Below are 25,196 nucleotides of genomic sequence, written 5' to 3'. Positions count from 1 at the left end.
TCAGAGAATCAAGTTGCTGTTCTGAGCCTGAACCCATAGACGGCTCGATCACACTGGAGATCACAACCAAATGAGATGAACTGGGGCATGAAAAGCTTTAAATTAATGAAACAAATACTTCAAACAGGAAGTATTGACCCTACACAGAAATACGGAGATCAGAGGAGCATGTAACTCAGGCAAAGGAGTTATGGAGGGAGATTTTAATCTTCACATAGACTGAGACACAAAGACAATACATTTCCAGAATGCATCCAGGACAGTTTTCTGAAACAATATCATAGAACTGAGAGGTTCCACGTGTCAGGAAAGAGAGAACAAGCTGGGGCTTTTTTCTCTAGAAAAGAGAAGACTTAGGAGGGACGTGATAGAGGATTTTAAGATTAATGATGTGTTTGATAGGTTATACCTGAAGAAGATGTTTCCACTTGAAGGGGAGACTCGAACTAAGGGCCATTATTATCAGATCGACACTAATAAATCGAATTGAATCGAATAATGAATTCAGTAAAAACGTCTTAAACCAGAGACTGGTGAGAATGTGAAACTCGCGCCCACGAAGTGTACTCGAGAAGAATCGCAAAGATGCATTTAAGGGGAATCTGGATAAACAGATGAGAGAGAAAGAACATAAGAACATAACAAATGTGAGCAGGAGTAGGCTATCCGGGCCCGCGAGCCTGCTCCACCATTCAATCAGATCATGCTTGATCTTCCACCTCAACTCCACCTTCCCGCCCGATCCCCAAATCCCTTGATTCCCCTCGAGCACAAAATTCTATTAATTCCAGCCTTGAATATAGTCAACGACTCAGCATCCACAGCCCTCTGGGCAGAGAATTCCATTGATTCACATCCCTCTGAATGAATAAATTCCTCCTCATCTCAGTCTTTCATGGCCGACCCCTTATCTGAAGACAATTTCCCCTTGTTCTCGACTCGACAGCCAAGGGAAACAATCTCTCCGGATCTATCCTGTCAAGTCCCCTCAGAATCTTATGTTCTATTTTAGATGTTTCAATGAGATGGCAGAGGAATAGATGGACATATTGATGGGGTTAGATGGAGAAGGAGAGGCGTGGGGTGGTTTATAGCATAAGCACCGGCATGGACCTTGTGGGCTGAATGGCCTGTTTCTGAGCTGAGCAGTCCACGAAATTCGGTAATCTTAGCCTACATTCGGCCCGCCATGCTTGTGCTAGCTTTTTGAAAGAACTGCCCAAATTAGTCCTACAACCCAGCGATTTCCTCATCACCGTGCAAATTATTCTTCTTCAATGACATGTCCAATTGCCGTTTGAAAGTGCCGATGGAATGTGGTTCCACCGCTCTTTTAGGTATTGCATTCCACATAATAACACACCTCGATGAAAAAATATTTCTTCATTTCCCATTGAGATATATTGCCAAGTATTTTTTATCTCAGAGGGGAGCGGTGGAGAGAGAGAGAGAGAGAAAGTGGAGTGCGCGAGAAAGACAGAGTAGAAGGTGACAGAGAGGGTACAGACAAAGAGAGTAGGAGAAAGAGGAGAGTAATGTGAGGAAGAGAGATAGAGAGAAAGTAGAAGGAGACAGAGAGAGTACATACAGAGAGAGAACGAGAGACAGAGATAGAGAGAGAGGAGATTCGGGTGAGAAAGAGAGAATGAGAGAGAGTAGAAGAAGACAGAGAGGGTAAATGGATAGAGGGTAGAGAGGATGAGACAGAGACAAGAGGGAGATAAGGAGAGCACAAGAAGAGAAAAAGAGACAAAAAGGGGAAGACAGATAAAGACCACGAGGAGAGTGATAGAGAACGACAGAGGGACAGAGAGAGGAAGAGAAACAGACAGAGAGTGTAACAGGGGAGTGACGGACCGAGAGAGGGAGAGACAGGGACAGAGCGAGTGATTGAGACTGGTCAGAGAGAGAGAGTAGAGTGAGAGAGAGAGAGAGCGAGAGATAGAGAGAAACAATCAGGATCAAAGCATCAGAGGGCGTTGGAATCACCGAGAAGGGGGGAAGTTATTGATCTTTGGGGAAGGAGCAGGCTTCATCCCAGTCTCTATTGGTAGATCTCACACGGTGTGCGGCTGACGCCCACATACAGAGCATGGGAGAATGTAGAGGGAGCTTTACTCTGTATCTAAACAGTGATGTTCCTGCCCTGAGATTGTTTGAATGGATAGTGTACAGGGAGCTTGACTCTCTATCTAACTCGTGCTCTACCTGCCCTGGAAATATTCAATGGGACACTGTAGAGGGATCTGTACTCTCGATCTAACCCATGCTGTACATGCATGGGAGTGTTTGATGGGACAGTGTGGAGCTAGATTTACTCTGTATCTCACCGTGCTGTACCTGCCCTGGATGTATTTGCCGGGACACTCTGGAGGGATTTTCACTCCGTATCTAATCCGTGCTGTACCTGTCCTGGGAGTGTTTGATGGGACTGTGTCGAGGGGGCTTTACTCTCTATCTAACCCGTTCTCTTTCGAACTTGTGAACAGTTCAGACTGAGGTGGTTGATATTCCTCATGCCTCACATTCCTAAGCATTAAACACTGTGACAATGTTTTATTTTGCTCCACCCTGTTATTATAAAACTCTTTCTGTTCACCTCCGATGGTTCTGCCTCTCGCATGGATCCGTGTTCCACCGGCAGTTGCCGCACGGGTCAGCGCTGAGTGTGGTTATTGTACCATGGGGTGTATCACTGCCAGTCCACGTCGTGTGCTCCCGTAACAAGCCCAACCCACCGACTCCATCCCTCTCCCTTGACACCGTCTGATGCTGAAACAGACCATTCACAACCATTGACGTCCAATTTGACCCTGAGCTGAGATTCCGACCACATATTCTCTCCATCACCAAGTCCGCCTACTTCCATCTCTGTTACTCGCCCGTCTCTGCTTCTGTCTCATCTCATCTGTTGCTGAAACTCTTGTCCGTGCCTTTGTTACCGCGAAACTGGATTATTCCAATGCTCTTCTGGCCAACCTCCCATCTTCCACCCTTCATTAAATTCAGCTCATCCAAAACTCAGCTGCCCGTATCCGAATTCGCACAAAGTCCTTTTCAATCATCACGTAAATTGGCTCCCTGTTCCGCAACGCCTCGATTTTAAAATTATCATCGTTGTGTTCAAATCCTTCCACGGCCATCGATCCCCCTATCTCTGTAACCTCCCTCAAGAATTCAACCCCATCCTCCCCCACTGAGGTCTCTGCGCTCCTCATTCTGGCCTCTTGCGCATCCCTGATTTCTTGCACTCCACCATTGGCGGCCGTGCCTTCAACTGCCTGGTCACCAGCCTCTGGAATTCCCTCCATAAACTATCGAGTTCACTCTCCTCCTTTATGAAGCTCCTTGAAATGCACCTTCTCACAATAACCCTCAATCCACACCTGCCCACCTTCTCCCCACATCACCAAAGCCGACCTACTCGCCTTCTCCACATATCCCTTAATCTCCAACTGAAAACCTTCTCTCCCTAACGCTCAACGCGACCTACCCACCTTCCCACCATATCCCTCAATTCCCACCTACCCGTCTTCCCACGATATCCCTCAATCCCCACCTACCCGTCTTCCCACCATATCCCTCAATCCCCACCTACCCGTCTTCCCACGATATCCCTCAATCCCCACCTACCCGCCTTCTCCCCATATCCCTCAATCCCCACCTACCCACCTTCCCACGATATCCCTCAATCCCCACCTCCCCGCCTTCTCCCCATATCCCTAAATCCAACCTACCCACTTTCTACCCATATTCCTTCATCTCATCAATCCATCTTCTCTCCATATTGCTCATTCTCACCAAGCAACCTTCTCCCCTTATCCGTAATTCCCAACTACCCACCTTCTCAAGAGTTCAGAACATACTCCTCTCATTAAGGTGAGTTTGGACTCAGAATCACTCCCAGGAGTATTCCAGTTTCTGAAGGGGTATAAAGAGCTATTTTGTTCCTGATACTCAATCTTTCCCTCCAACTCTGAATCAACTCTCACACTAACCTGGTTGACTTAACTGCCCTCTGAAATATGGCCTCGGTATCAGACAGGCGCACCCAGCCCAGACGGGCCTGCAAAGTGCTTCTCACTAACGTCTGTGAACTGGTGCCAAAGTTGGGAGATCTGTCCCACGGACTCGTCAAGCAATAACCTGACATAGTCATTATGAGCCGGGGCTCAGTGGGTAGCATCTGGCCTCAGAGTCAGAAGGTCGTGCGCTCGAACCCCACACACACCAGAGACTTGAGCATCGTAATCCTGGCCGACAATTTCCTGTGCCAGTACTGTGGGAGCGTTGCACGCTCAGAGGATCAGTACTGAGGGAATGCTGCACTGTCAGAGGAGCAGCACTGAGGAAGCGCCGCACGGTCGGAGGGTCAGTATTGAGAGAGTGTTGCACTTTCGGAGGGTCAGTAAAGAGGGAGTGCTGCACTGTCGGAGGTTCAGTACTGAGGGAGTGCTGCACTGTCGGAAGGTCAGTGCTGAGGGAGTGCTGCATTGTCGGAAGGTCAGTACTGAGGGAGTGCTGCACTGTCGGAAGGTCAGTACTGAGGGAGTGCTGCACTGTCGGAAGGTCAGTACTGAGGGAGTGCTGCACTGTCGGAAGGTCAGTACTGAGGGAGGGCTGTACCCTTTGAAGTGTCGTCATTTGGATGAGATGTTCAACCGAGTGCGCTCATCTCAGTCTTTAATGGCCGACCCCTTATCTGGGGAATGACTGGTCTAGATTCACCAGTCAGTGTAATCACCATCTATCCTGTCAAGTCCCCTCAGAATACTATATGTTTCTATGAGATGAGAAAGGAATAGGATATTTTGATGGGGTTAGATGAAGAAGGGTGGTCTGTTGCTCGTGTGGAACATAAACCACGGCATGTATCTATTGTGCCGAATGGCCTGTTTCTCAGCTGTGCAAATCTAAGTATTTCTGGAATCTTAGCATACATTGGGCCCGTCATGCCTGTGCTGGCTCTTTGAAAGAACACACTGGAGATCACAACCCACTGAGGGGAACTGGGACATGAAAAGCTTTCAATTTATGAAACAAATACTTCAAACTGGAAGTATTGAGCCCACACAGAAATACGGAGATCAGAGGAGCCTGTAGCTAAGGCAAAGCAGTTATGAACGGAGATTTTAATTTTCCCATTGACTGCGTTATATTGGCAATACATTTCCCGAGTGCATCACGGACAGTTTACTGAAACAATATCATAGAACGGGGAGGATATAACTATCATGAAAGAGAGAACAAGCTGGATGTCTTTTCTCTGGAAAAGAGAAGACTGAGGAGTGACCTGATAGAAGTCTTTAAGTTTAATGACGGGTTTGATACGGTAGACGGAGAGAAGATGATTCCACCCGCGGGTGAGAGCAGAACTCGGGGTTAAAAATCGAAGCTAGTCAATGATAAATCCCATATTAACTCAGGAGAAACTCGTTTACCCAGGGAGTGGTGAGAGTGAGCAACTCGCTACCACAAGTGAGTTGAGGCGACGAGCAAAGATGCTGTTAAGATTAAGCTAGCTAAGCACTCGAGGGATGAGGTAATAGACGGATATGTTGATTGGGTCATGATGAAGCAGGGCGAAAGGAGGACCATGTGGAGCAGAAGACAACGGCATGGACTCTTTGGGACGAATGTCTGAACGGTGTATGTTGGGGGTAAGATAAAGAGAGACGGAGAGAGCAAAGGGAGAAAGAGAGAGTAGAGGGAGAAAGAGAGCACGATAGAGACAGAGAGAGACATACAGAGAAAGACAAAGAGTTTGAGGAACTGAAAATCGAGAAACAGAGGAGGGATAAGTAAATAGAGACCGGAGGAGATGTTTTGGAAATGCCTGTGAGCTGTTGGCAGCAAAAAAATAGCCACTTGTTGCTGCTTCAATGTATTTTTTCCAGGAAGAATGTTGACAATAACAGCAATTTGTATTTTAACACCAATCGGACTGAGAAACTGGAGCAGAGCATCGAAGAAAGGGAGAATGAACGAGAATGGGGGAAGGCAGTGATCTCAGGAAAAGGCCCAGACTCCATCCCGGTGTCCGTTAGTAGATATCACCCGGAGTGAGATTGAGACCCACACACAGAGCATGGGAGAGTGCAGAGGGACTTTTACTCTGTATCTCACCTGTGTTGTAACTGGCCTCGGAGTGTTTGATGGGACAGTGTAGAGGGAGCTTTACTCTGTTTCTAACCCTGTACCTGAACTGGGACTGTTTGACGGGACAGTGTAGATGCAGCATTACTCTGTTTCTAACCCCCATTTCACCTGCCCTGGGAGTGTTTGTTGTGACATTTTAGAGGGAGCTTTACTCTATATCTGACCCATTTTATTCCTGTCCTTCGGAACAGTTTAAACGAGGGTGGTTGGTATTTCCCATGCCTCATGTTGCAATGCATTAAGTCCGTGACTGTATTTCTGTTGGTGAGCCCTGTTATTACAAAAATCTTGCTGTTCACACCGGAAGGTTCTGTTTCTCACTGGTGTTCGGTTCCTCGAGCAATTCCTTCACAGGTCAGTGTTGAGTGTGGCAAATGTATCATGGTCGGGGGGGGGGGGCATCATTCCCAGGGCCCACCATCGTGCAGACACAGAGAGAGTTGATCGTTGTCCATTCAATGAGAGATCAAAACACAGTCCAGACACTGAGAGAGGAGATCAGTCCAGACATTGAGAGAGGAGATCACAGTCCAGACACTGAGAGAGGAGATCAGAGTCCAGACATTGAGAGAGGAGATCACAGTCCAGACACTGAGAGAGGAGATCACAGTCCAGACACTGAGAGTGGTGATCACAGTCCAGACACTGAGAGAGGAGATCAGTCCAGACACTGAGAGAGGAGATCACAGTCCAGACACTGAGAGTGGTGATCACAGTCCAGACACTGAGAGAGGAGATCAGTGTCCAGACAGTGAGAGGGGATCACCGTCCAGACACTGAGAGTGGTGATCACAGTCCAGAATCTGAGAGATGTGCTCACAATCCAAGCACTGAGAGAGGAGATCACAGTCCAGACACGGAGAGAGGCGATCTCAGTCCGGACAGTGAGAGAGGAGATCAGAGTCCCAACACTGAGAGAGGTGATCACAGTCCAATTGCTGAGAGGGTATTACAGTCCAGACACTGAGAGAGATCAAAGTCCAGACACTGAGAGAGGAGATCACATTCCAGCCATGAGAGAGGTGATGACAGTCCATAAAGTGAGCGTTTCAAGAGCAAAATTTTAAAAAGAACAGACACACAAGGGTTATAATCTCTGTATTATTACCTAAGCCACGTGTAAATAGTCGTAGGGATAAGCAGATTAGGGAGGAGAACACATGGATGAAGGAGTGGTGTAGGAAGGAGAGGTTCCATTTCGTGGGACACTGGCACCTGTACTAGGACACGATGGAATTGTACCGTTGGGACCGGCTCCACGTGACCCGGGCTGGCACCAGGGTTCCAGCGTTAAGAATAAATACGGCTTTAAATTTGTAATTGGGTCTGGAGCTCAGTTGGAAAAGTAATATAAATAACATTTCTGGAACAAAAAGGAAGAGCGTAGAGTGTTAGTCAGAAATTATGCTTTCAGCACTACATTTAAAGGAAAAACTGAAAGATGAAAAGTAATTAAATCTGGAGAGAGAAATAAGGAATTTGTGTGAAATACAATACTGATTGATGAAAAGTAATTATATCTGGAGAGAGAAATAAGGAATATGTATGAAATACAATACTGATTGATGAAAAGTAATTAAATCTGGAGAGAGAAATAAGGAATGTGTGAGAAATACAATATTACAATATGGGCAGGGTGAGTGGCCCAAATAAGCGTTCTTTATACAAACGCATGAAGTATAAGCAACAAATTGAATGAAATGCGGGCACAAATTCAACCTACAGGGTATGAAATGTTAGCCATTAGTGAGGCATGGCTGTACAACAGTCAGGAATGGGAACTGAATATACCAGGTTATAAGGTCTATAGGAAGGATAGGAGAACTGGTAGAGGTGGAGGAGTATAGTGAGTGATTAAGGATGAAATTTCTTCATTGATAAGAGATGATATCACGAGAGGTAGGCAGTCAGTGGGAACTTTATGCGTAGAATTAGGAAATAGAAAATGATTTAAGGCCAAAGTGGGAGTTGTGTATAGAACCCCTGTAGCAGCTGTGAAGCGGCAGAATGTATAAATGGGGAGATTAGACAAGCATGTAGCAAAGGCAGAGTGGTTTATATGGGGATCGATTTTAACTTTCATATAGATTGGGATGAACAGACGAGCTCATGTCAGAAAGGTAACGAATTTCTTGAGTATGTTCAGGAAAACTTTCTGCAACAATATGACCGAGGAGAAAGAAGGAGGCAGGCCACAGTAGAATTAATAATGAGCAATGGGCCAGATTTAATTAACAGCCTAACGGTGTACGAACATTGATCTGAATTGGAAAACTGTACATGTCACTCCACTATTTAAGAAAGGTGATAGAAGGAAACCAGGGAATTATAGACCAGTTCGCAAAACATCTGTTTTCGAGAAATTACTCGAGTCTCCAATTAAGGATAATGACTGAACACATTGAACATTTTCAGCTGATCGAAAGAGCCAGCATGGATTTTGTTTTGAAGAGGTGACTAAAGTAGTGGACAGGGGAATGTCTATGGAGTTTGTTTCTATGGACTTCCAAAAGGCATTCGATAAAGTCCCTCAATAGAGACTGTTAGCTAAAGTTGAAGCTGATGGAATTGAGGGAAAATGATTGACCTGGTTCGGAAATTGGCAGAGCGGCAGGAGACATTGGGCCTGAAGTCGCTGCGAGCGGCGAGGCAACGCTCACTGCAGCTACTGCGAATTAAATTAACAAAAATACTGACTCTAGGCTCTGTGGCGATGAATTGCTTGAATTTCAACTTTACAAAAATTGTGCTCTATCAACCCAGCCTCTGAGCAGCGTGATTTGCCGCGTAGCTGGAAAGGTGTGTGAGGAGAAGACACGAACACAAATTCGGTGAGGACGAGACGTCCCGCCCACAGAATTAGGCTGCATTGCTCAAACAATCAAGCAGACTTCATTCCTTTAAAGTTTGCATTCTGTATGGTGTTGTAATTTTTTTCTAAAATCAAAAACCAAAGAAATAATTGAATTAAATTAATGAGACAGAAGGAAAACGTTTAAAAATTAATATTGTAATTTTCATTCTTCTTCAATAACCAAAAAACTAATACAATAAGGAGTGATATGAGAGTCCTCGTTATTAAAAGTTCATCTTCACTTGATTGGCAGTAATTAAAACTTACCGAGCTGTTAAAACTCATTTTGGACTTTGTATTTAATGGAATGATACCTGGATATCAAGGGTTAAATAATGATGATAGATTACACAAACTAGGGTTGCATTCTCTGGAATTTGGAAGATTAAGGGTTGATTTGTTCGAATATTTCAAGCTATTAAGGGGAACTGATAGGGAAGACAGAGAGAAACTATGTCCGCTGGTTGAGGAGTCCAGCACCAGTGATCTCAGCCTAAAAATTAGAGCCAGAACTTTCAGGAGTGAAGTTATGAAACACTTGTACACGCAAAGGGTGGGAGATATTTGGAACTCTCTTCTGCAAACTGAAGTTGGTGTTAGCTCAATTGTTAATTATAGTTCTGAGGTTGATAGATTTTTCTTAACTCTGTTAATATTGGGGTTAAGGCGGGTAAATTAAGTTCGGTCAGAGTTCCGCCATGATGCCATTGAATGGCGCAACAGTCTCCAGGGATCAAAATGCCGACTCCTGTTCCGACGTTCCTGGTCAATGTCATCACCAACCACAATCTTCAGCAGGCGGCACTGCTGACCAGCAGTGTCAGACCAAAGAGAGAAAGAGAAAGGGGCAAGAGAAAGGGTGACATCAGCAAAAAGGTTGAGGGAGGGAGAGAGATAAATGAAGACATAGAGATATAGTTCGTGAGAGAGAACGAGAGAGACAGACATGTGACAAAGAGAGATAGAAACAGAGAGGAGAGAGCAATAAATAGAGATAAATAGGAGAGGCCGAAAGGGAGACAGACAGAGAGGGAGAGACGAGGATAGAGGGAGAGACGAGTATAGAGGGAGAAATAGCTGAGGGAAAGAGAGTGAGACTCAGAGGGAGATGGAAAGAGAGAAAGAGAGAGACGAATTGTGGGAGAGAGAGAGAGCGATGGAGAGGGACACAGAGAGATAGTGATAGAAAGGCAGAGAATCAGCAGAGAGAGAGACACATGGAGAGAGAGAGAGAGAGAATTATAGAGAGAGAGAAATGGTGGGGGCGAAAGAATGAAAGACACAAACAGAGGGAGAAACAGACAAACAGAGAGGGCGGAGGGAGGAAGAAAGAGAGGGAGAGACGGGGATGGATCAGAGAGTGTAGATGGAGGGAGACAGAGAGAGAGCGAGTCGAGACAGAGAGAGTAGGGTAGATGTAGAGAGACGGAGAAAGAAAGAGAGTGAGAAAGAGAGTGGAGTTTGAGTGACTGGGAAAGAGAGAAAATCAGACGGAAAGATTCAGAGTGGGAGAGTCAGAGGGAGAGAAAGGGACAGAGTTAGAGAGTTTAGGGAACGAGACAGAGAGAGAGACAGAGAGATGTGGATGGGTCAGAGAGTGTAGTGGCACAGACTGTAGTGCACAGAGTGTAGTGGCATAGAGTGTCGTGGCAGAGACAAAGAGAACGAGTAAAAGGGAAGCTTGAAATTGAAGGTGAGATATATAGAAAGGGATAGAGTTACTGACTGAGAGAGGTGGAGATTAGTGGTGGAGAGTGAGAGATATGGAGAGTAGAGCGAGAGAATGAGAGGAGAGAGTGAAGAACGAAAGAGGGAGACACAGTGCAGAGGCAGAGAGACACCGAGAGGGAGAATGAGGAGGGGGTGGTGAGTGTGACAGAGAGACAGGCAGACAGACTGTGATAATCTGAATAATACAGACAGAGAGATAGTGGGGGTGAGGGAGAAAGAAAGAGACAGACAGATGGAGAAAAAGACAGAAAGAGAGAGAAACAATGGAGACAGAAAAACGGAAGAGAAATATTGAGAGATGGGGAAGAGAGAAAAAGAGAGAGAGAGGGAGGAGAAGGGGGAGAGATATGGAGTAAAGGGTGAGAGCGAGTAGAGAGCGAGGAGAGTGCGACAGACAAAGAGAGAGAGAGGCCGAGAGAAGGAGAGAGAGGGAGAGAGGAAGGGGTGAGATAGAGAGCAGAGGGAGAGAGAGCGAGGAGGGTGACAGAGAGAGAGAGAGTGAGGGGTATAGGGAGTGGGACAGGGAAAGAGAGAGAGACTCCCACCTACCAATTATCTACCCTTTTCATTCAACACAACCACCCAAACCTTCTCACAATATCCCTCAACAAAACTTACCACCTTCTCACCATATCCATCAACCCCACCGACCGAAATACTCCCCATATCACTCAACCCCACCGACACACATTCACACAATATCCATCAATCCCCACTTAAACACATTCTCCACATTTCACTCAAACTCCACCTAATCACCTTCTCCACATATACCTGACACACGGCTACCCATCTTCTCCCCATATCTCTCACTCCCTCCTACCATCCATTTCCCAAGATCACTCTAACCCACCGAACCACCTTCTCACAATATCTCTCAATCATAACCTACCCCCTTCATTAATATTTCCCAAAATCACACTTAACCAACTCCTCACCATATCCGTCCACCCCACCTATCCATCTTCTCCCCATTTCACTCAACTACACCCACCCACCTTCAGTCAAAATCCCTCAATTCCCAACTACCAATCATCCCCCATATCCCTCAATCCCCACCTTCCTTTCTTACCCCCAAATACCTCAATCCCCACCTCCCCACATTATCACCTTATTCCTCAATCCCACCTAAACAACTTCCCACCATATCTCTCAATACCACCTAAACACCTCCCCATGTTCATCAAACCAGAGCTACACAACTTATCCCCATAACACTCAACCCCACCTACCCACATTCTCACAACATCCCTCAATCACCACCTACACTTCTTCGCACCATATACCTCAATCCCCACCTAACCGCCTTCTCTTCATATTCCTCACTCATACTTACCAAACTTCTCCCTATATCCCTCAATTCCACCTACGCAACTTCTCAGCATAGCCCTCAAAGCCCACCTAACTACCTTCTCTCCGTATCCCACAAACTCACCGACGCACCATCTCCACAGATCACTCAAACACACCCAACCACCTTCTCACTATATCCATTATTACCACTTACCCACCCCCTCACCATATCCGTCAACCCCACCTACCCACATTATCGTCATATCCCTCAATCCTACCTATACACCTTCTCCCCTTGTCACTCAACCCCAACTACACACATCAAAAAAAAAATCCTCAATCCACAACGACCTCCCATATCCCTCAATCACCTGAAGACATCTTTCCGCCATATCCCTGAATCCCAACTTAATCATGGCTGACTTTCACCTACATATATACTGGCCAAACCAAATTAGCAATAATACTGCGGGGCATTAATTCCTGGAGTGTGTACGAGATGGTTTTTCAAACCAATATGTTGAGCAGCCAATTCGGGATCAGGCTATTCTAGATTTGGTATGGTGCATTGAGAAGCAGTTAATTGATAACATTGTTGTGCGGGGTCCTTTGAAGGAGAGTAACTGTAACATGATAGAATTCTTCATTAAGATAGAAAGTGAAGGAGTGCAATCCGAAACTAGGGTACTAAATCGAAGGTATGAGGAGTGAGTTGGCTCTGATAGATTTGGGACCTTCATTAAAAGGCATGACGGTGGATAGGCAATGGCTGACATTTTAGGAACGAATGCATGAATCGCAACAGTTATACATTCCATTCTGGCACAAAAACACAGAAGGACAAGAGCCGCAACCATGGCTAACAAAAGAAGTTAAGGCTAGGATGCGATGCAAAGTGGAGTCATATCAATTTGCCAGAAAATGCAGCAAGCATGAGGATTGGGAGCAGTTTTGAACGGAGCAAAAAAGGGACAAGAGATTGATTAAGAGGGAAAAATAGAGAATGAGAGTGAACTTGCAAGGAACATAAAAGCGGACTGTAAAAACTTCTACAAACGGGAATATGGTATTGAGATAGACGATCAGCCATGATCATATTGAAAGGCAGAGCAGGCTCGAAGGGCCGAATGGCCTACTCCTGCTCCTCTTTTCTATGATTCGATGACTCGGTTGCCAAGATTTCCACCTTCAGCAGGTGGTGTCAGATCGACCGTCCATTACACACCGTCCTCCATTTTCACTTCCATTTACTTCGATACTATTAAAAGTAATTGACAGAATATTATGGGCTGATTGCCTGCAATTTCCGAAAGTGCTCTCCCGGGGAGTGACGCTCCACCGCAAGTTCCACTGCCCGGATTGTGAGTCCGCTGAAGGCAGAATTAACCCCCGGTGATTAATGGGGAGAACAAAACCCCGCACGGCCTCGGTTTCGCGCTCTCCACAGTTTGTTTGATCAATTTCCCTGTTCGGGTTTTATGCATTCAATCATTTTAACATTTTTGTTCTTGAAATGTCTCTCATTTACTCCGCAGATATTTTTTGTCATCTCTCAATTCCTTGATATTCTGAAATAGATTCCAGGTCAGTGAAAGAATGACATTCCCACTAACTCCTGTTTGTCGCCTCTGTTCTGTCCTTTTCCCAGTTCCACGAAAACTGTTTCACTTTGTTTTCAGTCCACACTAGAGTTATACCTGAACCGTCACCCTGTCCTTTGTCCAGATACTGACCGATCCGTTGGGTATTTTCACCTCTTTCTTTCATTGTTTCAGATTCACAATAATTGCAGTTTGAACCATTTCTTTCCAGTTTGGTCTGTTTCTCTTGTGTTACCTTCTATGATTCTAAGATCTGATCGTCTGTTGGTTTTGTGATGTTTAAATCATCCAAATTCATCCCATGTCCCTCCCACTTACCTGATGTTCTTGTCCACTGAAATGCCTCTCGGATGTTGACAACGAACTGACTCCGTCCACCCCTTCTTCAACTTCCTGTTCCAGTCTGTCCCGGTAGAATTTCGTCAACTGGATCAGTTGGTAACCTTCAGACTTTGTCAAGAACTCAGTGATCGCAGTGTTCGGTCTTTGAACAACATTGGAGAAAATTATCACATTATCGACCTTCCATCCGGGCGGCTTCATTTCCTCTGATACCAAACGGCTGACGCCTCCTGTGAGCCATGTTATCAAATACCTTCTGAAAACCCATATATGCCGCATGTGTTACAATCCATTGACCGATATATTTTCGTCTCAACACGGCTGTATCAAATTTGTCAAATACAATGTCAAATGCTACAGTTAGCCGTTGCAGCCTTCACTGAATCTTAAATGCTAAATAATTCGACGTGAAATTTCAGATACCAGGGGTTTGTCCACAAATGACGTGGACTAATTAGTCTCGAGTTATCTTTTTTTTTATTCCTTCTTGGGACGTGGACGTCGCTGGCGAGCCGGCATTTATTGCCCATCCCTAATTGCCCTTGAGAAGGTGGTGGTGAGACGCCTTCTTTAACCGCTGCAGTCCGTGTGGTGAAGGTTCTCCCACAGTGCAGTTAGGAAGGGAGTTCCAGGATTTTGACCCAGCGACGATGAAGGAAAGGCGATATATTTCCAAGTCGGGATGGTGTATGACTTGGAGGGGAAAGTGCAGGTGGTGTTGTTCCCATGTACCTGCGGCTCTTGACCTTCTAGGTGGTAGAGGTCGCGGGTTTGGGAGGTGCTGTCGAAGAAGCCTTGGCGAGTTGCTGCAGTGCATCCTGTGAATGGAGCCACTGCAGCCACTGTGCGCCGGTTGTGAAGGGAGTGAATGTTTCGGGTGGTGGATGGGGTGCCAATCAAGCGGGCTGCTTTGTGCTGGATGGTGTCGAGCTTCTTGAGTGTTGTTGGAGCTGCACTCATCCAGGGAAGTGTGGAGTGTTCCATCACACTCCTGACTTGTGCCTTGTAGATGGTGGAAAGGCTTTGGGGAGTCAGGAGGTGAGTCACTCGCCGCAGAACACCCAGCCTCTGACCTGCTCTTGCAGCCACAGTATTTATATGGCTGGTCCAGTTAAGTTTCTGGTCAATAGTGACCCCCAGGATGTTGATGGTGGGGGATTCGGCGATGGTAATGCCGTTGAATGTCAACGGGAGGTGGTTAGACGGTCTCTTGTTGGAGATGGTCATTGCCTGGCACTTGTCTGGCGCGAATGTTACTTGCCACTTGTCAGCCCAAGCCTGGATGTTGTCCAGGTCTTGCTGCATGCGGGCTCGGACTGCTTCATTATTTGAAGGGTTGCGAATGGAACTGAACACTGTGCAATCATCAGCGAACGTCCACATTTCTGACCTTATGATGGAGGGAAGTTTATTGATGAAGCCGCTGAAGATGCTTGGCCCAGGACACTGCTCCGAGGAACTCCTGCAGCAATGTCCTGGGGCTGAGATGATCGGCCACCAACAACCACTGCTATCTGATTGACACAGTCTCCTTATTTTAACACAGACATGACTTGGTCTCTTTCAGTACACCTGGATATTTTCATCAACAATTGTGTTATCAAAAATTATGAGTTTTGAAAAATTGTGGTCATAGTCCCTCCTATCTGCTCTCTGAATTCCTTTAAAAGCCTCGGTTGCGTTTTCTCTGAGCTCAGTGGCATATCCAGCTCGGCAATTAAATTCACAACCAAATCCTTCCCTAAAATTGTCTCGAAATATGGCTCGCTGAAGATGCTGTATCGACGCCTTTGTATTGAATAATTTTACTGTAGATAGTTTGATACTGTGATACTTTGATGCTTTGAAACCAACATTTGCACATCTGCCATCATTTTTAGAAACTGACTGAAATATTTTGTATCTCCCCAAAAGTTCATCCACTCCAGCCCTGTCTTTGCGACACTAGAACACATCTCTCATGATTCTGACTTTCCAAACGTGCTTGGAATGATTTGTAGATTCACAGACATAACACACAATCTGAACTCCAATTCACTGGACTGTTGACCAGTTCTCGTTTTTTTCTCTTTTTTTAATATCAAGTTACTTCTTCTGTCACTACTTCAAAAACCTCCTTCCTTTTTTCCTGCGAATAACTTTTCACTATTTCATCATTCTTCTGTTCCTGCTCCAACAGTTTTATTATTTCCACTCTCTAATCTCAGATCCGGATATTTCACATGCTCCAGTCCTATCAGGTGAAACCCTCCCACTGCTCTATATACCCATTCTGTCAATCCGTTTTGGCTGGTTGGTTCAGATCGTAACCGTCCCTACCTTTCGTCCTGAACTCACCTTAGTGTCCCAAGAGCATGAACCCTTCCCTCCTGCTCCAGCCCTGCAGCAGCACATTGACCTGCCTCATATTGTCCTCAGTAAGCGGCCCAGTGCAAAACAATTCGGAGTTCACCAACTTGAGGCCTTGTTTTTCGGTCTCGTGCTCAAATTCTAATATTCTCTGTATAAACGTATTTCTAACCGTGTTATTGGCTCCGACTATGAATATTTACCGCTCTCCTTTCCTTCCCAGAGATGGTCACACCTGTTGCAGGAAGTACTTCCTTGTGGCACCATGGAGGCAACTTACAATTTGGACCTGCTCAGGGCTGCAGAAGAGTCTGTCTATTCCCCTGACCATAGAATCTCCCACCACTCTCGCTCTCCTATTCCTGTGCCTTACCTGCCTCTCACCACTCCCCCAATGATCCCTGGTTTCACATTGTTACTCAGGAAGACCAATCTGATTCACTGTTTCTATCCACCTTACAGTCCATAACATCAGGTGTCTATTGCCAGTTCCACTACTGAGATCCCTCCACCTGTGACTGCACTGCCCCACGAGATGGTCACTCACTTTCTTCTATCTACACACCATATGCTCGGTTTCTTCTTCCTGTGTGAGCAACAGGATCTTGTTCGTGATCTTGACCCTTTATCAGGACACATTTGATATTTTAAAGATTGTTCTGAACCTACCGGTGTCTATTCCCTTTCTTGTTGATGATGTTGGATCTTCTCCCCTGTTTGGACCTTCAGCCATGGTGGTAAGAGACGTTCCAAGATTCTGACGCTCTGTAATAAATATATTAATAGGAAGGTTAGACTGAAATATTATAATGAGAATGATAAAACTGCGTCTTGTTGAATGTGATATCAAGTCCCTTCTCCCCCATCAGGACAACAGCTGTTAGACCTGGGATCGAGCATTTCCCGACTTTTACGATCAACTCTCCACATGAGGTGCGGCACAGACAGCTGCCCAGTGAAACCCAATGAGTCCCTCTGATCTTCACAACCCAGTGAGAGTCGGCCGAGATTCTGCACTCGCAGCACCAATTGGTAAGATTTGGTCACAGTGCAGGCCAGCACCAGACTTATTCCTGAGGTAGTGAATATTCTGGAGGGCAATATGGAACGAGGTGATGAATTAAATGTTCCTTCACTCGTTGTTACCCAGTCTGGCGCTGTTGTATTATTTTATTCACAGATTTGTTTTTAATATTTTTGATTTGTTAAGTTTTGATATTAAATTCTGATGTTTATGAGACTGATATCTATCTACATACACAATATTTAGCTTGGTGTGATTTCTCTGCTCTCTTTGGTAGTGACATTGTTCGTGTGTTCATGGAGATGTGTTTTGGTTGGTGCTTCTATTTGAATATATTTACCTTATCCCTCATAGTATCAGCTCCTGACTAATGACCACTGTTCAATAATATTAACACTCATGTTTAATATTATGAATTGCATAACTTTAAACAGGTGCTGCACATTTATTTTTGGATTATTTTTAGGTGTCTCACAATCTCAGAAAACATCACAACTATATAAGTTGAAGATTTGACGGCTGTTTTACAATCATAATTCCCCATTGTGTGTGTGTCTCGCTCTTTGTGTGCACGCACAGGCAAGAGCAAATAATCAAACTATCAGTCACCGTCCTTTCCTTTCCACACTGTGGAAATGTAAAAGAGATTAGTCTCGGTCCGTAATTTCTTCAATCAATAGTTGAAGTCATTTGCTGACAATTGTGTAATAAACGGACATGAGCAATAAAAAAATATATTTACACCGACACTAATTGCATTCGTGCAATCAAACACAAGATTAACTTATGTCGTTACTTTTTATATGAAGATTAGTGATAGGTCCTCCTGCCTATTTTTAATTTCAGTTGTTACGTTTTATATAAAGATTAGTGATCGATACTCGTACTTGGCGGTAAATTCAGCAGTTATTTTTTATGAAAATATTCGTGATGAGTCCTCCTGCCTGTTTTTAATCTCAATAGTTACTTTTTTATGTGATGGACCCTCCTACCTGCTGGTAATTTCAGTGGTTACTTTTTAAATAAAGATAAGTGATGGATCCTCCTCCCTGTTGGTCATTTCAGTAGTTTATTATTTTACTAATATTAGAGATGGACCCGCCTACCAGTGGGTGATTCCAGGAGTTACTTTGTTTAAACAGATTACTGATGGACCTTCCTACCTGTTATAATTTCAATCGTTGCTTTTTATTTAAAGATTAGTGATGGACCCTCCTGCCTTTTGGTAATTTCTGTAGTTTCTTTTTTAACAATGATTCGTGATGGACCCGACCAACTGTTGCAGATTTCAGTAGTTACTTCGGTTATCTAAAGATTCGTGATGGACCCTACTGCCTGTTGGTAATTTCAGTAGTTGATTTTTATAAAAGGATTAGTGATGGACCCTCCTACCTGCTGGTAATTTCAGTCGTTCCTTTTTTTAATCTAAAGATTATTGATGGACCCTGCTGCCTGTTGATAATTTCAGTATTTACTTTTAATATATAGATTAATGATAGACCCACATACCTGTTGGTAATTTCATTTGTTACTTTTTATATAAAGATTAGTGACGGACACTTCTACTTGTTGCTGATTTCAGTTGTTAATTTTTATATAAAGATTATTGATGTACACTGCTACCTGGTGGTAGTTTCAGTTGTTATTTTTGAGGTAAAGATTAGTGATGGGACGTCCTGCTTGTTGGTAATTTCAGTGGTGTATTTTTTATAACGATTACTGATGGACCCTCCTACCCGGTGGTAATTTCAGTTCTTACTTTTGATATAAAGATCAGTGATGGGCCCTCCTACCTGTTGTAATTTCAGCAGTTACTCTCGATATAAAGATTAGTGGTGTACACTGCTACCTGGTGGTAGTTTCAGTCGTTTTTTTAGGTAATGATGAGTGATGGGTCCGCCTGCTTGTTGTTAATTTCAGTGGTTACTTTTTTATGCAAAGGTTAGTGATGCACCCTCCTACCTGTTGGTAATTTCAGCATTTACTTTTTTTATAAATATTAGTGATGTGACATCCTGCCTGTTGGTAATTTCAGAAGTTCATTTTTTAAATCTGAACATTAATAATGCACACCACTGCCTGTTTTTAATTTCAGCATTTACTTTTTACATAACGATTTGTGATGGACAATACTCCCTGGTGGTAAATTCAGTGCTTACTTTTTATCTAAAGATTAGTGATGGACCTTCCTGCCTGTTGGTGTTTTCAGTCGTTACTTTTTATTTAAAGATTACTGATGGACACTCCTCCCTGTTGTTAATTTGACTTGTCACTTTTTATATAAAGATGAGCGATGGATCCTCCAGCCTGTTTGTAATTTCAGTGGTTACTTTTTATATAAGGATAAGTGATGGATCCTCCTCCCTGTTGGTCATTTCAGTAGTTTATTCTTTTACAAATATTAGAGATGGACCCGCCTACCAGTGGGTAATTCCAGGAGTTACTTTCTTTAAACAGATCACCGATGGAACTTACAACCTGTTATAATTTCAGATGGACCTTCCTACCTGTTATAATTTCAGTCGTTGCTTTTTATTTAAAGATTAGTGATGGACCCTCCTGCCTTTTGGTAATTTCTATAGTTTCTTTTTTAATAATGATTCGTGATGGACCCGACCAACTGTTGCAGATTTCAGTAGTTACTTCGGTTATCTAACGATTCATGATGGACCCTCCTGCCTTTTGCTAATTTCCGTAGTTACTTTTTATATAAAGATCAGTGATGGACCCTCCTACCTGCTGGTAATTTCAGTTGTTACTTCTTTTATAAAGATTAGTGATGGGAACTCGTGCTTTTTTGTAATTTCAGTAGTTAGTTTTAAAAAAGGTTTGTGATGTGACCACCTGCCTGTTGGTAATTTCAGTAGTTACTATTTTATGTAAAGATTCGTGATGCACCCTCCTCCGTGGTGTAATTTCAGTGGTTAGTTTTTTTCTTAAAAAAGGTTAGTGATGGGACCTCCTGCCTGTTGCTAATTTCAGTAGTTATTTTGCATGTAAAGATTAGTGATGGAAACTCCTTCCTGTTGGTAATTTCAGTGGTTACTTTTTATACAAAGATTAGTGATCGGCACTCCTACCTGTTGGTAATTTCAGTAGTTACTGTTGTTATCTGAAGATTAGTGATGGACCCTTCTGCCTGTTGGTGATGTCACTAGTTACTTCTGTTATCTAAAGATTCGTGATGGACCCTCCTACCTGTTGGAAAATTGACTTGTTACTTTTAATATAAAGATTTGTGCTGGACCCTCCTTCCTGTTGATAATTACAGTAGTTGTTTTTTATATAAAGATTCGTGATGTACTCTCCTACCTGCTGGTAATTTCAATAGTTACTTTTGTATGTAAAGTTTAGTGATGGTCCCTCCTACCCGTTGGTAATTTGAGTTGTTACTTTTTTATAAAGATTAGTGATGGGATCTCATGCCTATTCGTAATTTCTGTTGTTACTTTTAGTATAAATATTAGTTATTCATCCTCCTGCCTTTTTGTATTTTCAGTAGTCAGTTTTTAAAAATTGGTTGGTGATGGAATCTCCAATCTCTTGGTAATTTCAGTAATTACTTTATATATAAAGATGAGTGATGGACCCTCCGACATGTTGGTAATTTCAGTAGTATCTTTTTCTGTAACGTTTAATGATGGACACTCCTACCTGGTGGTAATTTCAGTCGTTATTTTTTATGTAAATTTAGTGATGGACCCTCCTACCTGTTGGTAATTTGAGCAGTTACTTTTTTTATAAAGATTAGTGATGGGACCTCCTGCCTATTAGTAATTTATGTTGTTACTTTTAGTATAAATATTACCGATTGATCCTCCTGCCTTTTTGTAAATTCAGTAGTTATTTTTTTTTTAAAGGTTGGTGATGGAACCTCCAATCTGTTGGTAATTTCAGTTATTACTTTTTACATAAAGATGAGTGATGGACCCTCCTAGCTGTTGTTAATTTCTTTCGATAATTTTTATAAAAAGGTTACCTGTTGGTAATTTGACTTGTTACTTTTTATATAAAGATTAGTGATGGACCCTCCTACCTGGTGGTAATTTGTGTCGTTAATCTTTTCTAATATTAGTGATGGACCCTCCTGCCCGTTGGTAATTTCAGTAGTGACTTCTTCTTTAACGATTAGTGATTGACCCTCCTCCCTGTCGATCAATTCAGGAGTTACTTTTTACATAAAGATTAGTGATGGACCCTCCTACCTGGTGGTAATTTCAGTAGTTACTTTTTCATATAAAATTTAGTAATGGACGCTCCTACCTGTTCGTAATTTCAGTCGTTTCTTTTTTATAAAGATTAGTGATTGACCCACCTCCTTTTTCGTAATTTGAGTTGTAACTTTTTATATAAAGATTACTGAACCCTCATACCTGTTTGGTAATTTCAGTAGTTTATTTTTTGTATAAAAAGTAACAACTCAAATTATCAACAGTTAGGAGGGCCCATCACTATAAAATTAGTGATGGGCCCTCCGAACTGTTCGTAATTTGAGTTGTTACTTTTTATATAAAGATTAGTAATGGCCCCTTCTCTCTGTTGGTAATTTTTGTCGTTAATTTTCATGAAAAGATTAGTGATGTACACTCCTACCTGGTGGTATTTTCAGTAGTTATTTGTTTAGGTAAAGATTAGTGATCGGACTTCCTACCTGTTGGTAATTTCAGTAGTTACGTTTGTATGTGGAGATGAGTGATGGACCCTCCAACCTGGTTGTAAATTCAATAGTTACTTTCATATAAAGATTAGTGCTGGGACCCTCATACCTGCTGGTAAATTGACTTGTTACTTTTTTATATAAAGATTAGTGATGGACCCTCCTACCTGGTGGTAATTTCAGGAGTTACGTTTTGTATAAAAAATAGTGATGGACCCTCCGACCTGGTGGTAATTTCAGTCGTTATTTTTATATGAAGATTAGTGATGGACCCTCCTACCTGTTGGTAATTTCAGTTGTTACTTTTTTTTACACAGATTTGTGATGGGACCTCCAACCTGGTGGTAATTTCAGTAGTTACTTTTAATATAAAGATAAGTGATGGACACTCCTCCCTGTTGGTAATTTCAGTAGTCACTTTTCATGTAAAGGTTAGTGATTAACCCTCCTACCTGTTGATTATTTCAGTAGTTACCTTTTATATAAATATTCGTGATGGACCCTCCTACCTGTTGCTAATTTGAGTTGTTATTTTTTGAAAAAAGATCTATGATGCGCCCTCCTAACTGTCGGTAATTTGAGTTGTTATTTTTTATATAACGTGTATTGATGGACTCTCCTCCCTGTTGATAATTTCAGTATTTACTTTTTCTATAAAGGTTAGTGATTGACCCTCCGACAGGTTGGTAATTTCAGTCGTTAATTTTTGTATAAAGATTAGTGCTGGGGCCCTGCAAGTTAATTGACGTTTTTCCACCTCTCGCACAGAACCATTTATTCATACTGATGTCCTCTCTCCTCAATATGTTGTAATCAGGAACATTTCTCTGTGTTCTGTGGAAACCCAGGCCCTGTTTTAAAGATACCTGAACACATTTCTCATAATTCTGACTTTCCAAACGTCAATTCAATGGAATGTTGACCCGTTCTCGTTTTACTTTTTAAGATCAAGTTACTCTTCAAAACCTCCTTCCATTTTCCTGCTAATAACTTTTCACTGTTTCATAAATCTTCTGTTCCTGCTCCAACAGTTTTATTAATTCCACTCAGTGCTGTGGCCCTCCTACCTGTTGATATTAAAAGTAACTATTCAAATTACCAAGATTAACGGTCAGGAACGACCTATCTGTGTGAAAGATGGTTTCGCCTGAACCGGTTTCCCTTTAAAACATTCTGGAAGTTTGTTTCTCTCCAAAGGGAGCGGCCTCTCTTTATTTAGTTGAGCCAGTTCAACACCGTCACGAACATACTTCAGCAAAAACAGAAGTCCCTGCTCCATTCTCCCACCTAATTCGCATTAAACTAATCAATTATAATTGATCAGGAACAAGTTTTGGCTCCGATTTTGCTCCTGTCCTGTGATTGGATGGCGTTCAGTCCAGCCTCGTGTAACCATAGGCTGATTTTCCAGGTGCCCGGCAGAGAGCGATGATCGGCCATTGCGAATCTGTTAACGCTTTACTGAGCTGAACTTTGTGTTCGATCAGTCTTTGATCAGTGTACCGGGAACCAAACGGTTCAGTAATTAAAAAGAGCCAGTGTCATAGTTTAAAAAATGCAAATAGAGTGAGAAAGGCCAGTTTCCCACCCCTGTTTACTGAATATCAAATTCTAACATGAGGAGGAGGCACATCTGGACTAAGATGGTGCAAATCTCCAGAGTTCGTGTTCCTGCTTTCTGTCCCGTAATCGCTTTAAAATGTGCCTGTGGGGAGATTGGTGGGGTCCATGAAGGGATAAGCACTGAAATTCCCAGTGTAAAATACCCGGCCTTCAGTCAGTGTCTGAGCGAACAATTAGTGAATTGTTCCATCCGCGAGGAATGGAGAGCTCCCTCCGCCGGAGAACATATCTGACAGCGGGAAATCGGCATTAGAAAAGAGGAAGGGGCAGAAAAAGTTAATTTAAATCAAATTGACACGACATGAACCTTACCTTGATCCCGCAAGTATTTTCCGCCTCGCAATGTCCGTGTAGATTTGACAAATTATATCCTTGTTATTTCAATGTAATCAATCGACTGCAAGTTCTTTGCATTATTTTAGCAGTTCATAACTTGAGAATTTGATCTGATCCTTGTTATGTGAGATTCAGAGCTCCGCCCCCTGTGAAAGCTGCTGCCAGGCATCAGGATGGATTTCAACACAAACATTCCTCATGTGTTTCAGAACAGGGAGCGGCCTTTCTGGTGGAATCAAATCGAACCGGGTTGACAATTCGCTGCCACGTCAATTGTGAACAAAGATGGTGATAAATTTTACTTTTTCTCTTCTTGTTAAAGAGAAGTTCAGAAAAACAGATATTTGGTGAGAAATAAATAGTTACATTTGCATCAGGGACATTGTTCACTGAAGTCCCATCGATTTTCTGATGTTGGCGCTTTCAATCCTGTGGCCAAGAGCCAGTGTTTCGTCAGTGAGCAGAGGAGAGGCGATTTCTGCAAGTGAGGATATTAACCATTAAACCGCCGAATTAAACTATTGCGAAGCATCAATCAGATCAATCACTGGGGGAATGGACAGTATGGGTAAATGCTGGGTTTATATATCATTAAATACATCGTTACATGAACAGCGTGGTTAAATGGTGGGTTTATATTTCATTAAATACACTGTTAAATCGACAGTGTTGGTAAATGGTGGGTTTATATATCATTAAATACACTGTTAAATGGGCAGTGTGGGTAAATGGTGGGTTTATATATCATTAAATCCTCTGTTAAATGGGCAGTGTGGTAAGTGGTGGATTTATATATTGCTAAATACGCTGCTAAATGGACATTTTCTTAAATGGTGGGTTTATATATCATTTAATACAATGTTAAATGGAGAGTGTGGGTAAATGTTGGGTTTATATATCATTAAATACACTGTTAAATGGACAGTGTGTGTAAATGTTTGTCTTATGTATCATTAAATACACTGTTAAATGGACAGTGTGGGTAAATGGTTGGTTTATATATCATTAAATACACTGCTAAATGGACAGTGTGGGTAAATGGTGGGTTTATATATCATTAAATACACTGTTAAATGGACAGTGTGGGTAAATGGTGGGTTTATATATCATTAAATACACTGTTCAATGGACAGTGTGGTTAAATGGTGGGTTTATATATCATTAAATACAATGTTAAATGAAGTGTGGATAAATGGTGGGTTTATATATAATTAAATTCTCTGTTAA

The 25,196-nt window shown here is 42.9% G+C and overlaps 1 long non-coding RNA gene across 13 annotated transcripts in view; it reads right to left on the bottom strand.

Moving 5' to 3' along the window:
- The window catches only part of LOC137312936 (uncharacterized), a 142,194-nt gene that overhangs the window by 94,181 nt on the left and 22,817 nt on the right, over positions 1-25,196 (bottom strand). For 11 of the 13 annotated variants that reach the window (XR_010960928.1, XR_010960938.1, XR_010960926.1 and 8 more), the window contains 3 exons: positions 23,946-24,447; positions 16,999-17,094; positions 13,957-14,122 (listed from right to left, as the gene is read on the bottom strand). This is a non-coding gene — a long non-coding RNA (uncharacterized lncRNA). The remainder of the gene's footprint in view (positions 1-13,956; positions 14,123-16,998; positions 17,095-23,945; positions 24,448-25,196) is intronic. The other 2 variants (XR_010960929.1, XR_010960934.1) reach the window with 1 other exon arrangement.

The sequence above is a fragment of the Heptranchias perlo genome, unplaced genomic scaffold (assembly GCF_035084215.1).
Source record: "Heptranchias perlo isolate sHepPer1 unplaced genomic scaffold, sHepPer1.hap1 HAP1_SCAFFOLD_44, whole genome shotgun sequence".
Classification (NCBI taxonomy): domain Eukaryota; kingdom Metazoa; phylum Chordata; class Chondrichthyes; order Hexanchiformes; family Hexanchidae; genus Heptranchias; species Heptranchias perlo.
Note: the sequence above shows the minus strand (reverse complement) of the source record. Positions and strands in the feature narration are given on the sequence as shown.